General features: G+C 37.7%; 1 protein-coding gene across 9 annotated transcripts in view; it reads left to right on the top strand.

The window, feature by feature from the left end:
* Positions 1–13,315, top strand: part of LOC109417226 (restin homolog) — a 427,171-nt gene that overhangs the window by 66,528 nt on the left and 347,328 nt on the right. The window lies entirely within an intron of this gene.

Genomic DNA, 13,315 nt, shown 5'->3' on the forward strand with positions numbered 1-13,315 from the left:
GCAATCTTTTGGGCTAATTCAATCTCCTTTTATTGAAGAGTGAACCAGTCCGACCATCGCATCGTGTGTTTCGAAAAATCTAAATTCCTGGAGCTGTATTTCAATATCCGAGACCACAATGTCGTACCAAAGGATCTATGATGCATTTCCCTGTGACATAACATAATAACGTCCAAACATGTAGATGCGGCACAAGGTTCTAGTCCTAGGAAAGAAGACACATAGGATTTAATGATGAAGATAAGCGCATGTGAACTCAGAGTCGAATGGGAACCGAGCGGGCGTTCTTAAGAAGCAAAAGCTCTGACAGGCAAGTTCAATGCTTTGTCGACCAAAAAATGTAAAGTGTTCAGTTCATTTTTGGCTCACGTTCTGTTCGAATACAATACTGCTTGAAAGAATAGCCTATTTTATAAGAAGGAGAAACATCTGGTAAAAAGTAAGCAGCTTCAACACCTGAACTTAAATTATGATTCTTTCAACATTCTAAAAGAAGGAAAACCTTCGATAAAAAAAAAGATGCAGCTATAACATTCAAACACAGTAAGAACAGCCTATGTTCAAAAGAAGGGGAAATCTCCGATGAATCGTTTTTAAGGAATATGCGCACGCAGAAGCTCGCTGCATTTTACACATTGGTAAGAATGCCAACACTGCATATATGCAGATACCTCAAAAGAACAGCCTATATTTAATAGAAGGAAAAATCACTCACGGGAGAGTTATTAGTATGCAGATATTATCATCAAACCTTTCCGCTTGGTCGTTATACTGTACTATTTGCGGCCACAATACTTACTTTTTCATCAGAGATTTTTCCCGCATTTTTAGAAAAGCTGTTCTTTTGAGGTAAATGCATAGATCATAATTTAACCATTCAACTAGGCTGCCTAGTAAACCTCCTTAGCATTAAAATCATTAAAACCCAATCGCCTTAGTGGCATTTGAGGTCTGATATCCTTCGGCATAATGACACAGCACCAACGGGAACGACATTTCGGCAAATGCCACTCCGGGGAATAGTATTCCGGAAAATATAATAGCTTGTGTAATACCATATTTTAAATCATTAAACCCTCAGCTTAGATTCTATAGAGTTCATTATTATGCATATTTCAAGTTATGGGATTTGTCATGTTTTCAGCCTTTTGTAATTTCAGCCTTTTGTTACATATCCATAGTTTCAGCCTTTTGTATTCAGCCTTATGTGCATTCAGCCTTTTGAAATTCAGCCTTATGTTACCATCCCAATTAAACCAATCATCAACGAACGATAAAAAATAAGAGCACCGCGACACCCCTTTACACAAAACATGATGAAGCTCCCAACCACAGGATCGAAACGTAGGCAATGGTTTATAATAATCAACGTCTGTGACTGAAAGCCGAAAAAACACCGAGTTCAAGTGATATCAAGATATCAAGTGATATCAAAAAACACCGAGTTCAAGTCTGTGACTGAAAGCCGAAAAAACACCGAGTTCAAGTGATATTGCATTCGAAAAATAATACATCGCCAGAAATTACGCGCCTGGATATTACTAAGTCATTTTCTTTGTAAACTTTATGATGTAAACTAAAGGACAGTTTGGATGATCTAATGCATACGAAAAAAAATCTTTCATCATATTTTGCTATTTTTATGATTTTGGGCACCAACACTAAAGAAAAACGTTTTCAAAACTGTAGAATAACTAAGAAGTGCGAGAATCTAAAATATGTTCGGATTTTCTTATGGGTTTCCAATAGATTTCTTAGAATCAAAACCGGTTGCAGATATCTGGAAGTTTAACTAATATCGATTGGCTAATCTCTTTCAATTAGTTTAAAGCCAATTGATCAATTATTGTTATAGCTCAATCCATCATTCCGTCTCTGACAGCAGTTCCGTTTTTGGATTCGAACAAGTTGTCCATTTCCTTTAGCACGTCTTTTCGATAAACGACAATTTCCGTCAGTCTCGGTCAGTCCATTTATCCGTAGCTGCACTGGTTACCGACCGATTTGCATACGAACTTCTGTGGCAAATGGCCGCACTCATCTAGATTAGTTTCGAAAGCTAAACACCTCTGGCTTAGCGCAGCTTAAGCCGGTGCGGTGCGAGTTCCACTGATTTCGCGATACACAACGACTACGACGGACGGCAGTGATTGCGTAAGGCTATCCGTTCCATTCCGTTCGCGGATAATGAAGTTATCCTAATCTGATTGATGTTGGAGCGCCCCGAACTGGTTTGAGCGATCGTGTTGTGCCTAGTAGCAACGTGCTAATCGGTAACTAGTAAATTAATTTTGACGGAACCAATAACAACAATTTTTGACGCCACGGACGTTGACGCTGCGCTATTGGTTGAGAAGGGTTGACGGCTTGTCGTACACACGCGGAACTACTTAGTGTCATGTTCAATTATCTCGTTCAAAGGAACAGTGACAGGTTCGAGCACTGACTGTGTAGGGGGCGAAGTGGTACGCGTGGCCGTAAAGTGTCAACGTCTCAGAGTGTTTATGGATTTGATCTTCAAGTGTAAATAACTCAATTCTCAAAGTTAAGCAACGAATTCCAAGAAAACTCCGGAACGTGTCCAAGAATCACGTGTACGTATGCAGCGTGCGTGACTTGATTGAATTAGCAGTCTCATCTAACTAATTGCACTATAGTTGCACGATTTCCGTAGGTGTATTACGTATTCCGAAAGCATCTATCACATCTTATTCCCACGCATTATTTTATTAGGACAGCTGATTGACGAAATTCTACAATGCTTCCACACCGGTAGCAGGTCTCATAGAGCACTCGGAAGCACTTAACAACACTGTAATGTTTATTGCGTTGAACGTTGGACAGCGGTTGACAAACTGTTGAAGGTTAAATTCGTAACTTACATACAGTCAGAACTGCGGCAAATACAAATTGAAAGCAATCCACAAACAACAACAACAACATCACAGTGCAATGATTCTTCCAAGTTTACATATTGAACTGCCGTTTGCGAAACACTGTCACAAAAAAAAACGTGAACGTCATACCCGGCAAAAAACGAAGCGTCTCTGTCACGCACATCGTCCGTCAATTCCGACAAAGTGATATAAAACAATTTTCGGCCTATCAAACCAAATGGGGCATGACACTTAGCACAGCTTCCAAGGCAGCTGACCACACCGACACAAACAGTCAGTGTATAGCTTGGCTATATCGCGTTACAGTTGGGCCACCGTGGGATGCCAAAGAGGCACGCGCGCGCTCTCATACGCATTGATTAAGCCATCAAAATCATGTGTAGTAAGTGTAGCGAAAGAGAGCTGCTACTTTGGATGGTTAGGCGGCAGCAGCTTGCCTAAAGCCAGACCATGGTTAATCGTTTACTGCCTAACTTTTTCAGACGATTATTTATAAGCGTAGCCATGAATGAGCTAAATTTGTTCCTTGTTAGCATGTTTCACAGTTGAATTGGAAGTTTCACATGTTTTTCGCAACTATTTCATGTTTAGATAACTCTGTTGGAAGGTAACTCCAAATTCTAAAATTTTAAATAGAGTCAAAACTAGTATTCTCGGAAGAAAGAGATTTTTCTTAGCTTTCATGAAGCATTTGGAAAGTGTTATGCACGTTGTAGCTATTACCACAGATTATCCGAATACCCAGCGTCTTGAGAGAATTACATAATATTTCAGCGTACTATCTTTGAAGAAGTTGTTTAGAACATCCATACTTCGTACATGGTGAACAATAAACCCTCCAGCACTCGTGTCTTCGACTGTGATTACTTTCGTTATTCCTCCAGAAGTTTCTTCCGGAACTCACTCCTTTCTTTTAGTATTTCTTCAAGAGTCTTCTGAGATTCCGAAGAAATTCCGGAGTGGCTCTGAAGAACTCCAACGCAGTTTTATATGGGCGATACAATTACTATTTTTCGAGGGGTCTTTCCAGAATTCCTTAAGAAGTTCCCTCTGTGATTCTTCCAATTTTTTTTGTGTCTGAGCGGTTCCATATCATTTCAGCAACGACTAATATTCATATTTTTTTTATTTGAATGAAACCTTGCATACAAGTCTTTGGGGGAGAAAAAAGCAATTTTGCATACTTGGTTCGCCATTTTGAATCTAGCGTTACTGATGAGAAGGGCCTATGAACATGATATCTTCAAAAAATTGTATCTCGAAAACGATTTGTCCGATCGGTTTGGTGTCTTCGGCGAAGTTTTAGACAATTGTTGGTGCTATATGGAGAAATGCACGGTAAAAAATGTTTGGTTTTTGTGTTTTGAACTAAAATATAGATTTTCCCAAGGCAAGGCCATGTCGGTATAGATTTTTTATACTAAAAAGATACTTTTTGCCTGAATTGCGTGATTTTTTTTTCGAAATGGATTATTCTGGAGGGGGCTAGGCCACCCCCTATTTACGCCAATGACGAACATCCGGAGGAATTTAAACAAAACTGCTAGAGAAATTTTATAATAAAATGTTGGAAAAACGCCGGAAGGTGTTCTTTAAATTATCTCGTTAAGTTCCTAAAATAATTCCGGAAGAAGTTCTAGGAGGAATCTCCCAAAAAGTTTTTCGTGAATAAAACCAAGAAAGATTTCTTCTTCAAAGAACTTCTGTATGGGAGAAATTCATGAAGGAATTTTAGGAACAGTTCCTGGAGGAATCCCGATATAAGTTAATGAAAAAACCGCAATAATTTATGGACGGAATCCAGAAAAGTTCGCCTACATAAATCCCAGAAAGAACTCCTGAAGACATCTCAGAAGGAACTCCTTGAGAAATCACAGAGGAACTCCTAGAGGAATCCAGGAAGAAATTCCTGGAAGAATCCCGGAATGATTCCTCCAGGAGAATCTCGGAATTATGAAAAGGTGAAATCTCAGAAGAAACTCCTCGAAAAATTCCAGAAGACTCTTCTGGAATGAACTTCCGTGGAGGAATACCGGAATAAATCACGGTTGAAACTCCTAGAAAGAGGAAACTTCGAAGGAACTCTTAGATAAATCCCAGAAGCAACTCTTGCCCAATCTAGGAAAATAAAGAAGATTCCAAGAAGGAACTAAAGGAGGAAAGAGCTTCTGGAGGAGTCCAAGAAAGACTCCAAGAAACACCTAGAGGAATCTCAGAAAGAACTCATTGAATAATCGCAGATGTAACTTCCCATAAGGAGGAAATAAAAAAGGAAATTCTAGAAGGAACTTCTTAACGAATCCAAAAAAAAAAACCTTTTGAGGATTCCCAGAATTAATTCTTGGTGGAACACAAGAAGAAACTGCTGTAGTAATATATGTCGGATCTCCTGGGGTCCCTCGCGTTGAGCGCTCAACGCATACTGAGTTTGCACCGATCATATGGTTGGTGACGAAGTATGTGTCAGTCGAGCTTCAATATCAACATTCTAAAAAACAATACGCGCACACTTGTTGTTCGTAGGCCGCGAGAGTGCGGGAGATTGGCATCTAAGAGCCGAAAGAGAGATAAAGTTGTGAAAGACGGACCCGGTTTAGGGTGGTGCTTCGAATCCAGTTTGACTTTCTATTCTGCAGAGTTGTAACTTGTTCTGTAGCTTAGTTGGTTAAAGCGCCGGACTAGCGATAACGGAGTCGTGGGTTCGAATCCCACCAAACAAGTGGTAATTTTTTCACAAATTTATCTCTCAATTTGCCAATTAAACGTACTTTGCCTAAAAATACTTCAAGTTTTTGCGTCCCTCGAAGAAACCTCTGGAAAAAAAACTCTGATTAATCTCTGAAGGCACTCCTAGAGGAATCTCAGAAGGAGTTCCTAAATGTATCTCAGAACGAACTCTATGAAGAATCTTAGAAGTTGCTTCCGTAGGAAAAAAAGAAGGAATCTATGATGCAACTTCTGAAGGAATGTATGGAGGATTAGAACTCTGCAGTAGGCGAATTTGCTTGTTTTTTACTAACTGAAGTTCACCCAGTAGCCTATGCCTATACGTATATGAGCATAAAACTTAAAATTTTCAAAAACAAAATACAGCTCAAAAACGGCTTGAAGAACATTTCTAATTTTTTATATATTACATAGTATAGTTAAACATTCGTTAAAAAAAAAAATATAGTCGCTGTGGTTCAACATTATCAAAATCATAAAAAAATGACAGTTTGATGTTTTTTGCATAATAATGTTTACTTATTTTTTGTTTTTTGTAAAATCTAGGACTAATAATCTTTTTATTCGTGAAATAAGATTGCAAATCGGTCTGTTGGTTCAAAAGTTATGTCAAATGTCGTTTTTTTGGACCACCCTATTTTCAAAATGACGAAACAAAAAATTACTGGTTTACGGTTTCGTTAAAGATCGTTCCTACCGAATTTGAGCAATATCGGAGCACTTTTCTTTTCGAGTCTATTCGTTTTTCGTGGAATGGCTGCAGTTTAATATTTGAAGCTGGTGTACGCTCAGGAATTCCTCCCGGCATTCCGTCCGGAACTTTTACCAGATTTTTCTGGAATCTTACCAGGGATTTCACCGGGCGTTCCTCCACTGATTTCTCCTGGAATTTTTCAGATCTTTTTCACTGCATTTTTACTGATTTTTTTCGTTGATTTCTCCCGGGATTCCTTTACAGGTTTGTTCCGAGATTTTTTCACGCATTATTTTCGAGGCTCCATCCGAAATTTCTTCAGGGTTCTTCCTAGAGTTTCTCCCGGAAATCCTTTAAGTATTTCTCTCTGACTTCCTTCAGGAATTTTTCCCGCAATTTCTTCATTATTTCTTCTCATTCCTTTAGAAATTCCTGCCGCTTTTTACCAGTATTTTCCTCCAGATTCCTTAAGGATTTGTTCGGGAATTTCTTCTAAAAATCCCTTATTGGTTCCCTTCGGCGTCCCTCTAGGAATTTCTGCAGGGATTATTTCCGTGTTCTTTCACGTATTATTCACAACATTCCATTATGGATTCCTTCAGAATTCTACATAGGTTTTCTCCCGGGGCTCTTTCAGGATTTTTTCTGGGCTGCCTTTAGGAATTCATTTCAGAATTCCTCCATTGATGCCTACTTGAATTCTTCAGTGTCTCGTACTAGTCGAGTCAAGAACTGAAGACGACCTTACAGTTGAAGTCGAAATACGTATCTGTCAAAGGATGCAAATTCTTAGTGGAATAAAAAAAAACAATGCTTAATCCGGTTTTCTTTCATTTATTCCTGCATTGATTTCTCGTATGATCCCTTCGGGGATTTCTCCAGAGATTTCATCCGGGGTTCTTCCCTGGATTTCTTCAGAGACTCCTCCAGGGATTTATTTTTTCGATTTCTCTCGAGATTCTTTTATAAATTTCTTTCGGAATTTCCTGGGTTTCCTTCCGCGATTTCCCCCGGTATTCTTTCCGGGATTCATTCATTGGATTGAACTGTTTTCTTTAGAGATTAAACCCCCCTCCCCCGGGATTTCATCAGTAGATTCTTCTGGATTCCTCCAGGGATATGTCCGGACATTCCATCACTATCAGGGTTTGATTGCGGGATTCTTTTACGATTTTTCCCGAGATTGCATCAGGGTTTCCTGGGTTTTTCCCGGGATTCCTTTAGGCGTTTTTCCCACGCTTCCTTCAAGGATTCCGTTCGGTATTTCTGGATTGATTTCTTCAAGCTTTCATTTAGAGATTATTTCAAGGTTTATTCCCGGGATTTCTTTAGGGATGAGTTTTGGAATTCCTTCTGAGATTCCTTTACTTATTTCTACTCTGATATAAATACAGCTATTCTCCCAAAATGTATATAGGATTTCTATTGGGATCCCTTCTGGATTCATTCCGGGTTTCTTTTAGGAATTCATTCCAAGAAACATTTTTTATCTGTATCTGTAATAACGAGATTTTTAGCCCTAGGCTAGTTCATCTTGGGACCCACGCTTTACTTCCCTTCCGAAGGAAGAACCCACATTTCGTGAGTTTGTCGGGAGTGGGATTCGATCCCAGGTCCTCGGCGTGATAGTGTTCTAACCATCACACCAGGTCCGCTCCACAACATTTTTTAGTCAAATAGAGTAGAAGAGGTTCTTAGAACCATAATAAAACCAAAAAGGATTCTTTTCAGGATTCCTACGGGGATTTCTCCAGAGCTTTCTCCCAGAATTCCTTCATTAATTTTTCTTGAGACTCATCCAGGGATTCTTTCAATGATTTATCTGGATTGCCCGTGTAGCTGCCGGCTCAGAATAGCACTACGGACTACCTGTTCCCGGAGGGTAACCCCAATCCAAGGTGTCAGGCGACCCGTGCTGAGGGATGAATGGTTGAGGGGGTTTGAAAGATGCTCGATCTTTAACGGAGCCCGTAGCGTGGGTTGCGTTGCGGTGATAGATCTACCAAACCGAAATCTAGTGTCCTCTTATTTTTCATTTTTGGAATATGTGTTCTGGTAATCCAAGGATTTATAGTATTTAGTATTTACTGGTGTTTTGGTGACTTCCAGTTTTTGAATAAAACTGAGTTTACCAACTTTACTTTGCATATAGTTAAAAACCTCACCATCTGAGGCTAAACTCAATGCAAAGGAAATCAAATTGGGTTAGGGATCCATGTATGTACTAACTCTTCGAAGACTGGAAAGTGCTAGTACTCAAGGAACATGCTAGAATCCTTATTACTGAACACATGTTCCATAATTGGAATGGTATTGCTGCTAATGTTAAAACCCGGGCCCTAAACTTCCTACTGGGGAGAATTTAGCAGTAAAACAAGGGTGATGCTAGGTTTCCGATGCATGGCCAATATCAGTACTCTTGTTTTGTTTTCTAAGAAAACAAAACAAAAACTGTATCAAAATCGATACTTTATTGCCCCTCAATGGCAATTGAGTAATGCGACATGCACTACACTAAGGATACGGGTAATGTCACCAGGCCCGGATTAAGGATTATGGGGGCCCGGGGCCAGAGCAGATGTGGAGGCCCCTCGGAGGTACAAATGCCATGAGCAAATATGCTTATCTTTGTTTTTGTTAATGTTTAGCAAGCAAAAAGGTTTTTGTGGAGGCCCCTAAAATGTGGGGGCCCGGGGCCCTGGCCCCCCCGCCCCCCCCCCCCTTAAATCCGGCTCTGAATGTCACAATAGATCTAAAAACTGGTCGCAGTGGCAAACCCGAACAGGAATAAAAAAAAAATCTGGATTTATTCAGAGATATCCCGGGATTATTTCAGGGATTCTTCTAGGATATTCAATGGGACACTTTTAGGATTCTTTCAAGGAACACTTCTAGTTTATTTCGGGACTCCTTCGGGAAATTTTTCGCGATTCCTCCACGCATTTCTCGCATTTCATTTAGAGATTTCTCCCGAGATTCGTTCAGATAACCCTACTAGGATTCTTTAAATGATTTTTCCAGAAATCCTTTCAAGTTTCCTTCATGATTTCTCTCGGGATCCCTTCCCAGGTTTCTTCTGCGATTCCTTTCGAAACTCCTCCTGGATTCTCTTAAAAAACTCTTTTTAAGATTCTTTCAGGGATGATTCTTTCAAGCATTGCTCCCGAGGTTCCTTCTGAGAGTTGTACTGGGATTCCTCCTGGATTTCTTCCTGCAATCTTTCAGGCATTTCATCTGGGATTTCTCCTGGATTTTCTTCAAGGATTGTTCCTGATGCTGGATTCGTCTCGATACGATTTAAGGGATTCCTGCCAGAATAACTTTGTGTGAATGGGAAAGGTTAAGGGTTTTGGTGCTGATTTATGGTTATTACTATTGAAAATATCAGATGTTGAGAACCTTTGAAGAGTTTTTTAGAACTACACTATAGACTCCCATTTTTTTATTTTGTAAAATCATGTTCATTTTATTATAACTTGAGATTGTGAGACATCTTGGGCCTCAACGAATTAAGTACCTGCACGATATTGCATCGCGGAAATACTATCAATGGTTTCCAAGAGCAATTTTTAGAAGCAGTTATTCATAGATCCACAAAATCTTTTTGTTGTTATACCGAAAATTGTGTTCTTTGATTCAAATGTTCGATTAATTATGATATCCTGTTTTATTGCGTGAAATAAATTACATTGGTGCAGTTATTTTTACGAAACATAATATCTATCATTAAGGATGTTCATATCGAAATCACAAATTCCTTCACAAAAAAAGTGTCATACACAGAAACTTTGTTTTCCGAATCGAACTTTCACTTATTGTGACGACTGCTATTGACCGATAACCTTTGAATGTATTACTAAATCACTCATTCTAACGAATACAATAATAATAAAATATTCACAAAACTCCAGATTCGATGCAAACCTTTGATAATCTCTTCGGCAATTCCAAGAGTTACGGTCACATTTTTTCTCTGGATTCTCTCGATAATTTCTTTGAAAATTCTTTCAATAGGTCTTTGGAATATTCAAATAGCAATTTGTAACAGAATTTGCTGGGCTTTATTTGGTGTTTTTTTAGAATCCATCGCCATTTCGCTGATAATTTGGCAATCTCTTTGAAAAGTTCTTCGGAAATTTGTTAAGAAAAATGTTGGGAAATACTTACTTTCACTCCTGAGCACGCATTGTTGACAATTTCTTTTGTAATTTCTTTGGTAATTCCTTTAAAAATTGCTTCAACAATTTATTTGAGAATTGCTTTGGCAAGTCTTTCTAAAATTCCTTCGGTGGTTCCATTTGCTGAGCAGTTCCTTGGGGAGTCTTTTTAAAAATTTCTACGTCAATTCCTTTTCAATATCTTTGGCTATTTTTTTTAATTATTTTTTTTTTCGGTAGTTCCTTTGTAAATTTATGTGGCAATTTATTTGGAATTTCATTTCGCAGTGCCTTCAGGAATATATTCGGCAACATTATTCAAATGCATTCTGTATTTTTTTGTGTTCATTATTATTATTATTTATTTTAACTTTCTTTACTCCATTGATTGAAATCTTTCTCAAAGAGGCGCAAAACCTCTTTATCTTTACAAAAAACGTTACAATAATACCTTAAAACTAAAGGCTCAAACGGCAGTGAATAGCAGAGCCAATTTCTTTGTATTTCAATCAAACAATCCTTTGGAAACTGCTTCGGCAATCCCCGTGGAAAATTCTTCTGGAAATCGTTTTCACAGCTCTTCCAACGTATTCCTCGGAGATTCCATCGGCCATTATTTTGGGAATTTCTCAGACAATTTCCTTGAAAATATAGAAATTCCCAAATCGGGTTTGCTGAAGAAATTTTCAATAAATGAATGAGTGAATGAATTTTCATAAGAACTTCTGATTTTCAAAAGAAATGCTGAAGGAAATTCAAACACAGATTTACCAAATCTATTTCCACAAGATTTACCCAATTACACAATTTTGTAAAATTGCTGAAGGAATTCAAAATAAAACTGTTTAAGAAGTTTTTATGAAAATTTTCAAAAGAGTGCCGAATAAATTTTGAAAGGAAATGCTGAGGTGAAAATTCTAAAAATATGCTGAAGAAGTTTTTGAAAAAATGAGCAAATAAATAGCCGGATGTGTTATCAAAGGTATTTTCCAATAATTTCGGAAATAAGTACCGAATCAATTCCCATGAGGATTATTGAAAAAAATCCTTAACTGCTGATGAAATTTCCAAAGAAGTTATCGCAGAAAATAATATAGTAATTTCTGAAGAAATTCTCAAAGAGTATGCCGGAGAAATTGGGAAACGAATTCGCAAAAGAATTTAAGCCTAAATTTACCAAACACTGTGTGTAACAAATTCAATGAACGGAGAAAATCGATGTTGAATTCCGGAAACAGCAACTCATACATTGAGGAGCATTTCAGAATAAATAAAATTTCATGGTATTTTTTCACAAATCAAGCCTCGGTACCACAAGTAGTCTTAAACGAAATGCAAATATGAAAATTTCGATTGTGTTTACATCTGTTACATGCGGTGTTTAGATTGGTAAAGTTAGGCTTGAGTTGCTTGAGTAATTTCCAAAGGAATTGTCCAAAACAATTTCCCAAGAAATTGGCAAAGCAATTATAAATTTTCCGAATGAATTCTCAATAAAATTTTCAATTTTCTCAATAAAATTTCAGAACTAGGGAAGCAATTAAAAAAAAAAATCCGGAAAAACTTTCAAAGGCATTGTCTAAGAAGTTTTCAAAGGAATTTCGTTCAGATTTCCATAGTAATTACCGAATAAATTCCCAGAAGAGTTACCGAAAAAGTTTCCAAAAGATTTGCTGAAAACATTCCCATATAAACTGTAGAATATATTTCCGAAAAAAGTTACCTGAAAAATTCCCAAAGATTGCTCATTATTTTGAGAATTTTCTAGGCAACTTTTTTTGGAAGTTTCTTCAGCAGTTTTTCCCCATGAACTTTATTACAAGTTTTATTTTTGTGTTAAATGTGCCATTTTAACTTGTAAACACGTTCCTAAATTTAGTGTACATTCATATTGCTCTGGGGTAGAAGAGCACCATGGGATCTGAGCAATCTCATTTTGATGGCCTACATTCAGGTCATTTCGGGCAAAAATCAACTATCACATAAGTGAATCGTTCCCTAACAGGAACATCAAGATGTTAACGTCTCATATTGAAACCTGAATCAGTATGCCCCCTTAGGATTAGAAATTCCTAGAGAAAACACAAGCTATGAAAGCAACAAATACTGCGAACAAAAGGCAACCTGCCGGAGAAAATACGATTACAGGATTGACTGATGGACCAACAACATTAATTAAACCTCATCATCCTGGCATCGGTAATGGTTATCCAATAGGGTAACAGGGCAAAATATATGTTCTGTGTTGTATACGGTCACTTGTGATGTCCTTATTTATTACGCATTTGTAGTGTTCCGCTACAATGTGTTATATTTTAAAATGCAGTACTAACTTATCGAAGAAAGTTTCAAATAAATTGCCACAGGATAACTAAAAGCAAACTATAGAACTATCGAAAGATACCTCACAGAAATTGCCGAAGGAATTTCCAATGCAATTGATAAAACAATTCCCAAAATATTTTTTCTATGAAATAAAATGCCTTGGAATGCCTTCATCCAAAATAATTGCCTACACAATTTCCAAAGAAATTTTAGGCAAAATACCTTTGTATTGCTGAATGAATTCTCGAAGTCATTATCGAAGGATTTCCCAAAACTATTATTCGATCATTAGAATTAAATCAAAGTATATTATTTTGTTAAAGGTATTCCCATAGAAGAATCATTAGAACAAAACGATATAAATTTATGTAATTTTCACATGCTTTAGTTTCGTTAGCACATTAGAACTAATTATATTGAAATTGCTGCATACCACCCTGTTGCTCAAAGCTCTCCTCAATGCACTTCGCTCTGCTATAACCACCGTCATAACACAAATGAATAATTCGTACCGT

This window comes from Aedes albopictus, chromosome 2, assembly GCF_035046485.1.
Source record: "Aedes albopictus strain Foshan chromosome 2, AalbF5, whole genome shotgun sequence".
NCBI lineage: Eukaryota > Metazoa > Arthropoda > Insecta > Diptera > Culicidae > Aedes > Aedes albopictus.